General features: G+C 44.0%; 1 pseudogene; it reads right to left on the bottom strand.

The window, feature by feature from the left end:
- Window positions 1–737: 737 nt before the first annotated feature.
- LOC136503502 (uncharacterized) lies at window positions 738–1,373 on the bottom strand (annotated as a pseudogene).
- Between the last annotated feature and the right edge of the window lie 9,036 nt (window positions 1,374–10,409).

The raw sequence follows: 10,409 nt of genomic DNA, 5'->3' as shown, positions 1-10,409 counted from the left end.
ACGAGACGTGCAAAAGGCCCCTACCTAGTGTGCCAACTATTAGTGTTTCGAACCATCGACTAGTAAATTTATGTTTGCGCATCTGGCCTAGATTGTGTGCTAAGAGGATACAAGGGTTTACACTGGTTCGGCTGGAATGTCCCTACGTCCAGTTTGAGGCTGCTCATGTTATCAGCTCTTGTTTGTAGTAGGGGTTACAAATGGGCGAGAGAGGGAGAAGGTCCTAAGTCTCTGATGGAAGGAACGAATGGAGTTGAGTCTAGTTGAAATTAGTTCCTTTCGGCATTGAGCCATCCCCTTTTGTGGGGCATCCTACTTCCCCTTTATAGTTGAAGGGAAGACGTAGGTTACATGAAGGAAAGAGAGAGAGAGAGAGAAAAGCGAGGAGGAAGAAGGCCTCTAGGGTCACGGCGCCCTTCATCTCCCTTCTGCAGGTCCTATCAGTCCTATTGATGATAACGGGGATGGCTCCATGTTGTGGCCCTATTCACCACTAGTGCTATACCTAGGCGGTGCACGTGTCGCGGTTATGGCGCTCCATTCTCTCTTAGCACGCAACATGGTTAGCAGACAAACCGGTCAGAAGTCATATGGGGATTAGGTAGCATAGCGCTAGCATGCCCGGTACTGTTGGCGATGTGAGTTTTAGGCACGGCCTGTCGTGGCCATGGGTCACGTCAAGACATGCTTGCTCCCCTTCCCATATTCGAACTTTGACCTTGGGTGTACCCTTAGACCTATTGTGGTTGGGGGTGGTAAGGACCCTCGTTGGTTGAGGCGGAGTCCTCCTTCGAGGGGTCCATCGTAGACCTCGGCAAGCTCATGTTCTAGCCACCTAGGTCGGGCCTGATGGTGTGGGAGATCGGCATCCCCGACCGAACAGCCGCATAGTTCTTTGTCCCTGACGTGGATTCCAGATATGCCAATAGGCTCATCCTAAGCAAGGATAGGTACAGACAGTATGGGCAATGGGTGAGGTATGTTGACCTCTACCCTGACACCGACCCCATCTTCACCATCGGCCAGAGCAATGCTTCCAAGGTTTGGTTCTTCACGCATGTCACTAGGAAGGTAGGTGACGGACGATACGCGATGACGACATGGGAGATCCGGTTCACATTGGACCGTGTCATGGCCGATGACACGTACACGCTGCGCGTCGCGTCACGGCCGCACAGATGGCGAGGCTACAGGTGTGTGTGTGAATGGGAGGGGAGGTAGGGGGCAGAGGGTTGGGGTAGGAGTTTGAGATGACGTCGGAGAGTTTGATGGCGGGAACATCATCGCACGGCACGGGATCCATGGCATGTAGTGGAGCTTCGAGTTCCTGATCAGGGGTACCTGCTGTAGGACAACGAGAATAATGTCAGCATCACATAGACCAGGGCCACCAGTGAGTTCCTCGGGGTCTTGTACGACTATGACTGGGCCTACCCCCAAAACGATCCAGAATGGTGCCAAACTTTTCCACAGGGTCTTATGTGCCCTAGGGACCAATTTTTGGTCGAGGTGGATGCAAAATTCTAGTATGCCCAACATGTAATTGAGCCTCTTTTGTCCTGTTTAGCACAAAGAAAAATATAATAATAAATAAAATGATCAAAAACCTAAGATCTTGTGTGGGGCCATAATTTGGGGGTGTAGATGCTTGCAAAAAAAATTTGATGCCATTTGGACATAGGCAGTACATACCTGATTCACAAACTTGTAGAAGCGTCTCATGTTACAATGACTAAACACCTAGGTTCCCAAGGTTTTTGTGGTTTCATATGTATTTCGGTGTCGTATGGTCTCAAACTTTTTCTCTGGCTTGCACGTTCCACTAGTAAAGGAACCACAAGTTTTGGGATTTTTTCTGAGATGGTTTGGTACTTCCGGCTGTTTTAATTGAATTTTCCGCATGATGTCACCGATTAATTAGAGGTTGAACTAAGCCTACCCCAAAACGATTTGGAATGGTGCCAAACTTTTCCACAGAGTCTTATGTGCCCTAGGGACCAATTTTTGGTCGAGGTGGATGCAAAATTCTAGTGTGCCCAACATGTAATTGGGCCTCTTTTGTCCCGTTTTAGCACAAAGAAAAATATAATAATAAAGAAATAAGCAGAAAAATGTAAGATCTTTTGTGGGGCCATAATTTGGATGTACATGCTTGCAAAAAAAATTTGAAGCCATTTGGACATAGGTGCAATAGGAATATAAATGCGTGAATTTATTCAGTTTAAAAATAATATATATATATATAATCATCACTATCGGCTTAAAAAATAGGCCAGTAGTGATGGGCAGAAACCGACAGTGATGACAACTACCACTGTTGGTTTCATTTTTAAAAAAAGAAAACCGACAGTGATAGATATATTTTATTTTAAAAATAAAAAAGTTGTGCCCCAACGGGGTACGAACTGGGGTCTAGGGCTCCAAAGTGTAGTGCCTTAACCGCTTGTGGCTAGGATAGTAATTGTGTTAGGCTTAGTTTTTATTTTTTTATTTAGTTATAGTGTAGTTAGTTTATATTCAAAAATAAAACAAAAATTAAAAAGATTTGCCCACTCGGTGTTCGAACCTGGGTCTCGGTCCAGAGAGTACAACCTTGATCACTGCACTAGTTATGTAATTGCATTAGAAGTAGTTTTTATTTTTATTGATTTATACATAGTGCAGTTAGGTGATTCAAAATTAAAATAAAAAACAAAAAGTTTGGCCCGCCTGGGATTCAAACGCGGGTCATGGGGTCATGAAGGCATGGCCTTAACCACTACGCTAGGATAGGTAATTCATTAGCTTAGGTTCTTTTTTTTAAACATTGCACTCCAACCATCTGTGATAATGCACATCATTGCTGGGTTGGATTTGCCACCAGCAGTGATGCTATGTCATCACTATCGGTTTGCCTCTAGAACCAGCAGTGATGTGCCATGAGTATATAAGCCGGTGGTGCGGGAGCTAAAATTTTAAAAGTCATTTGAAGCCCGCGCCATCCATTTCCTCCAGCCGATGGAGCACCGCCACACCGTGTGCCACCATCCGTAGCCTGAGCGCCCTCTCTTCTTAATTGCCAACATCCACGCATCCCCGTGTGGCCCACGCCAGCAAGGAAGACCCATGACGCCGTCCTCCAAACCAGCGTCCCCCACCCTGTGGTCCTCCATCCTGGCATCCCCACCCTGTGGTGGTCCATGCGGCGTCCCCCACCCACACCGGTCCTCCACACGCCTACCTCCCCCACCCCCAGTCCTCCACACCCCCTCCCACCCCTCCCACAGCTTGGATTTGAAGGATTGCGCGCGGCAGCGGCCGTCACCACGCTACACAGTGAGCGTCTCCCTCACTACGCCCTTAGGTGTTCGACAGTTTGTTGCTAACCATCACTACCGTCCTAGCCATGCTCATGCCATCATCTTCCTCGACGCTGACAGAGCTCCACCGCCACCGATGCCGCCATCCATACCCATCGCGCCATCCATCCTTCTTCAATGCCCGACGCCGTCGTCTTCCTCCACGCCGACAGAGCTGCATCGCCACGGCGCGCTGCCATCTATAGCCATTGTTCCATCCTCTTCTTCAACGTCCAACGCCCATCCTGGCACGCTAGCGGCCTCATCTTCCTCGATGCCGCCAGAGCACCGCCACCGCCTGTGCCCTCGTCTTCCTCGATGCGAGAAGACCATGGTCACCATCACTTCGGACAGGCTCTTCTCCATGAGGGAAATGACGCTAACCCACTTCACTGTGCTCTACATACTGTTATGTCTACCATTTGGATGGGCTCTACTATGTGTATTCATGAATTGCTAATTTGCTAGGTTGTAGAATCTTCCAAAAATTGCTAACAAATTAATTAATGTTCCTGATAAATAGCTAATTAACATAGCATGGCATCACCTATACACGTATTATTTTCAATGCAAAGGTATTAGAAAAGGAATGCACAAAGTAGTCTAGAGAAAAATATTTAACATAGGTAACTTACAAGCTGATTCACTAGAAGACAGTTCGAACATGGCCTCTTCATATTTGTTTCTTAGTCTTATGTATTGCCAATTACCATAATACTTTCATGTCCAATATGCATGGGATGAAGCCTAGCTAAATGTGTTGCAAATTGATGTTTGAATATTTGAATATAGTCTACAAACTTTGCTCGATACACTAAACTTAGTCTACAACATGTTTGAATGGATAACACTACCAACATAATATGGTTACATGTATAGGCAACCATGGCATGGTATATAGTGCATGTTGGTCGGATGCCTGGATCTACCTTACCTAGGAAGATTGCTATGCTCAAGTCAATCGATACCTAGGTAATTGTTACAAAAAATCACAACACAAAAAAGCAAAAGCTTTGAGCGCCTACTATGGTCCAATGAGTGCAAACCATGGCCATCTACCGGCAGTGGATATTGAAGAGGAGCCACCCGCCAGAGATATGAAGATTAGGAGAATTGCTCCTTGGTCTTGGAAAGATACATGCTTTATATCTATGGCTTGGTCATTGCTTGTCTTATTTGGAAGTTGATGTAGGCCTTGTTTGGTAGACAAGTAGGTGGACTTTGTTGTATGTGAGCTAATCAACAATGCATTTGTTGTACATGAACTGTTTGTGGACTTATTATTAGACTTTGCATTAAATCTCTATTAGTTGGGTATATATATATGCACAAATGCTACTAGTAGTTGTTATATAGCCAAAACTGACCACGATCATGTCACAACCATGACTTTGTCATCGCCCATTAACCCGTCACCCAAGAACTGATAGGCAACAAGAAGCGCTGATATCGGTGGGATGGGAGGAGGCAGCATGATCCGACAAACATGGTGGTAACAATCAGGATGGTGAGAACGATCTGGTACCATGGACCCCTAACCACTCTTCTCGAGTTGGATCAATGAATGCAAGATGACACATGTACACTGGTATCATGTGATTAGGTAGCCACACATGTATAAATTAATTGAGTGTCTATTAGCTACTTGGTGTCTCTTAGTAGGAGGTTGAGCTGACCGAGCAGCCAGATGGTCGGGGAGGGTGTGGGTAGCAGCACAAGGCTAGAACCAAGCGAGGCGTGTCATAGCTTCCTACTGGTAGGTAATGCACACTGGCACATCACTGAGTTTGCCAAGTCGGTGAGTTGCTCGCACCTAAAAAAGCTAAGCCCAAATACAAGACTGTCATCAGGGCACTTGTAAGGGACTACATCCCGATTAAGTACAGGAAGTGGATTGGGAAAGATGATGACCTATGGAGGGTTCCCAAAAGTGAGAAGGATGACATATGGGAGAAATGGATCCCACAGTATTTCACTTTCCCACAGGACTATGACATGGAGCAAGTAAAAAATAGCAGAAATCATGGGGACATGCTTTAAGACTTTTAAGGGGACACTATACAAGAAATTTATCCTCGAGGATAAAGAGCCCAATTGGGATGGTATAGAGTACACCAAGCAGAAGGACTTCTGAAAGGAATTCAACAATATAGGCAATCCGAGGAGTACTTGGAACTGAGCAGGAAGAATAAGGAGAACTCGCTTAAAGTGACAAATCCTCATAAACTCAGCTCTCGTGGCTAAGCCAGTAAGATGGATGCATTTGAAAGGGAACTTGAGGAGGTGGAATGCCTTGGCATTGAGCCTAAGACTACCAATTGGGAGCCCAGATCGATATATTTTTGTATGTGAGGGGTTACACCATGGCCCGGACAGGTGCTTTAGCTCCACAAATCTAGCCATGAGCGGCCTCTTCTAGAGGATCTCCGAGGTAAATCATGAGGTAGGAAAGGGACCCACAGTACTAATAGGGAGAATGACGTGCTCGCCCAAGCACTCGAAAACATGGAGCACCCTAGTCGCACTAGAGGAGCTAGTCTTGTTCCTTGAAAAATAGCATTCGAGGAAGAATCTTCCACTTATCGGAGCCGCTCGAGGGGTAGAGCGGCATAAGAGGTAGAGTATATGAGGGTTCTAAAACAGATGGAAGACAAATTTGAAAAATGGATTGATGAAAGGGTTCAAGAAAAAGTCAATGTACTTATAGAATCCACGGGATCAGAAGTAGTACCATAAGAACCTCTTCCTACTAGCTTTAGTCCATAGTTCAGGGGTCGCATCAGCTGTAGATTGACACTGCTCGATGATGAAGAGGCGAATGTGCCTCATTTGGTGGACAGCATCACCGAACCTATCAATGTCAGGCTATACATCTGTCAGTAATGGACAACTGACAAGGTGCGGTCGGCTAGGCCTAGCCTACGGGAGATGGGGCCATTAATGTCTACCCAATCCAACGGGGTATGCCCACATCAGCTTTGAAACTATACTTGACAAGAAGTATAACAAGATGCACATTGATTACCCCGCACAGGAAGATAGGCAACGCCTTGTTTTGAACAAGGGCGCTCATGTGGCCTAGCGCAAGCTCTTCATTAAACTTGATCACCAGTTGTCCTCGGATGATGATGAGGACGATGACGAATCTTTGCCGCCCAGAGATGATCACTCACCATCTCCCAATAGATAAGATCACACTATCTTCCTGGTTCCTTGCCATCACCCCCTGAGAAGACATAATTCTCCTCCTCCTCCTCCACAATAGCCCAAAACAAGATCTAAGGCATCCTCGCAGTCGCAAAAAGGTCCTTGGATTTGGTCGCTAATGCTCCCAAAGTGGACCAACAAAAAAAGAAAAGGACGATGAGTGGTAGCGTTACAAACTTGATGAACCAACAAAAGCTAGAAGTAGCCACCAAGGAAGACAAAGTTAGATTCTAGAATCTATTTGCCTCATTGCCTAAGTGGAGGGTGTAGTCCGAATTCAATAAGCAAATAGGGAGTATGCACAATCAATTAAGAGTTGAAGAAAAACACCATGAAGATCAAAGGAAGATAAACAAGATTGTCGAAGACAACCCCGGCTTAAGAAGGGATGATGTCGTGAACATCTATTATGATTCACTAGCATATGACACGGTAAGACCGGTAATGTACTTTCAAAGACGCAATTTCTTGGTGGACAAGGAGTATAAAAATTTGACAACATATATGTGTGACTTGCATGATTATTACATGGACCAAGCACTTGAGACGGACCAGGCGAGTTTCGAATATATTATCTGTCCACCGCATGTTTTTCCATTATCCTAATGAAGAGAAGCACTTTGTCGGTTGGGATCACTTGTTTCAGCTATTCAAGAGATGCAATCTCGATCCACAAATGTTGATGATGTGGACTATGTAAGTACCCTACTCGCATGATATTATAATTAACTTCTCTCTCGATACACAAATAGTTCAACTGCACATTCCCTATGAATTATGCAGGTGTGTAGCAAAACATTACTTCAAAACAAAGTACGCTCATATGTCTTTCCTAGAACCCAAGCTAGTTAATGAGAGAACATGCGGAGGCATGCATGAAAATAAGTGGATGATCTGACGGAGACACCGACTGCCATTATCAAAAATTTTAAGATGAGTAATAAAACCAAAATACTTCTAGCCTACAATTGCGAGTATGTGTTCTCTGCTCTTATTTTTATGCTTGTTTTTTGTAGTTATGATTATTTGTTAACTAGGGTTTTGTGATTGCAGCAACTATTTTGTCTTCATTGTTGTTGATATTAAAAGAAATCATATCAAGGTGTGGGACTCGAAGAAAAGCCACTTTCTTTGCTCGATCCCCTAGTCGAAGTGCTTAATGCATAAGCGAACCTAATAACACATTATTTTCTAATTGCACATAGCATATTCTAATGTTTGCCCCTTTTTTTTTTTTTTTTTTTTTTTATTTTTTTTTTTTTTTTTTCACCCTTTATAATGTGGTACAGTGTCCAGGCAAGAATGGTTGGTGGGAAGAAGGTCCCATTCCAGGTTGCACTAATGCAATTGGAGACCCTAGACCAGCCGACGGGAAACAATGAATGCGGGTTCTATGTAATGTGGGCAATGCTTCGCTACCTCGGCGTAAAATCGGAGGCGGTAGATGCTTTGGTGTGTATAATCCCCATTTCATTTATATATGTTAATTCAACAAAACGATCTACTTATTTCTCTAACATTTCTGCCTTTTGAACCGGTTTTTTTTGAATGACAGCGCAAGAAATTTAAACATAATAGACTATTAGAAATGGAGGTCATAGCACTGTCATCGGAGCTAGCAGCCTTCGTCGTATCGGAGTGCTTGGAAAAAAGGAACATTCTCCATTGCACGGTCCGTGAAGTACAAGGCGTAGTATGGGCCAGAGCAGCTCGCTACACTATTGTATTGCAAGGGATCGAGAGTTTCATAAGTACATTTGAACTATTACCATAATATTTGTAATGTTTAATGTTGATGGACCTGTCGTCTTCGAAGCGAATATAAAGCGAAATTCGAATCCACCAAAAAAATAAAAATAAATATAAACAATAAAATGGAAAAAAGATATCACTGCCGGTTTGCATGTCAAGCAGGCAGTGATGTCTTGAGCAACACTGCTAGTTCAAAGCTCAAGCCGGTAGTGTTGGCTTGAGCATCACTACCGGCTCAAGCCACAAGCCAGCAGTGTTGGCTTGAGAATCACTGTCGGCTTGAGCCACGAGCTAGCAGTGTTGGCTTGAGCATCACTTTCGGCTCGTCCCACAAGCCGGCAGTGTTTGCTTGAGCATCATTGTCGGCTTGAGCCACAAGGCGACAATGTTGGCTCAACTAACACTGCTGGTTGGTGCCAGGAACCGACAGTGTTGCCTGCACATTACTAGTGGGTCTGAGTACCGGCAGTGATGTGAACCCCACTCACTACTGGTATGCCACTGCTGGTTCAAAATCCGACAGTGAAGGGGGATTTTGAACCGACAGTGATGTCTTGATCTGGGGTAGTGAATGTTAGTTATTAGATCCACTATTAGAAATGCTCACGTCCATGACTTTTTCTTGACACAATTCCTACCTTTCATCACTAAACAGTGTCTAGCTTTGAAGAAATTTTGGGTTCGTCATGTGACAGAGCTTGGGCACTAGTGCTTCATGGTGAAATCTTAAAATCATTGTTGAACAACACAATCGTCATATATCATGCACGTGACTAGCATTACTCACTTGTCACGCTCTATTTATAATTGCAATGAAGCACTTGAATCATTAAACCATTAAGCATTGCTTATGATCATATTTTCATCATACATCTCTAGCTACTCTTTGTCCATGTCTAGTATTACTAATGGGGTTTAGGTGAAATGAACAATGATCCTCTTAATAGAAATATCAACAATATGGTGATCGATAGTCGAGGATTAAAAGCTATCGTGCTCATTCTCATTTTCAACAAATTTCATATCCATACAAAGTGTTAAAAATCATTTTATTACATAAATCCAAGTACATTTGGAGAATAGGCTACTACAAACTATGAGATTAGACCCACGGGGATTGATTCAAAAGCCAGGAAAAAAATGTCTAATGAAGCATAGCAGCGAAAATTGATGATGTCCACAACCACAGGCATCCTTGAGTGCGTCCATGACCTTTTACTATTTCCAACAATCCTGCAAGTTCATCATGCATGCCACCAGAAGCGTGTAGACCATAGTTAGAGCATCTATGAGTTTTAAGTGGTAAAGAATGGTGTTACATCCTAATATGCGACAAATAATAATGAGTAAAGAATGGTGCTCCATCCACCAAAGCATCTTCTCCTAGCCCTGAATTCACAAGAGATATAGGTTCCTACTATCATTCTTATACATCATCCCAAGTCAACTGATCCATTATCACCCTTCTCCCACACTCACACCTCTGCCTCGCTCTCCAGGCAATGAGAAATGCTCGTGCCTCAATCGTCTTATCTCAACACCTCAAAATGGACCTTAGATTAGCAATGGAGCATGAGGTACACATCTTGATGATTACTATGCTAGCATAAGTCCTAGATGAACTCTTAAAGTTCTTCGCAACAGAGTCCTAGTGTAACAACCTTGAAAATCCTGAAAGCCAAAAATCCCAACTTTAAAAAACTTTTTCTAAAACCTTGCGTGGTGACTAATCATACTAGGAAGCCAACCCAAGATGCACTAGGTGCACCCTAACTAGAGCATTTGCATTAATCATGAATGTGTGATTTGCCTCTTTTTGGTTCTTATGCTGATTAATAAATAGTTAATCAACCTTATAAATTAAGACGTCTTGTGTGTGTGGTTGATACCCTAGTATGGCAAACCACCTATGGTTGACCTAGTGGACCTACCGTAGTAGTGTATACATGTATACAAGTGTAGACTTGGGGAGAAATAGAAAATAGAAATAGATATGAAATAGAGGGAAACTGAACTAGCAGCCTGGCCCAGCCAACTGCCACCCCTCCACGCACGCCTATGGACAAGCACGAGCTGGCCCGCCCCACCCCTCACTCCCTTCTCTCCTGCATG

Source organism: Miscanthus floridulus, chromosome 14, assembly GCF_019320115.1.
Source record: "Miscanthus floridulus cultivar M001 chromosome 14, ASM1932011v1, whole genome shotgun sequence".
Lineage (NCBI taxonomy): Eukaryota > Viridiplantae > Streptophyta > Magnoliopsida > Poales > Poaceae > Miscanthus > Miscanthus floridulus.
This window is presented reverse-complemented; position numbering and strand designations above follow the sequence as displayed.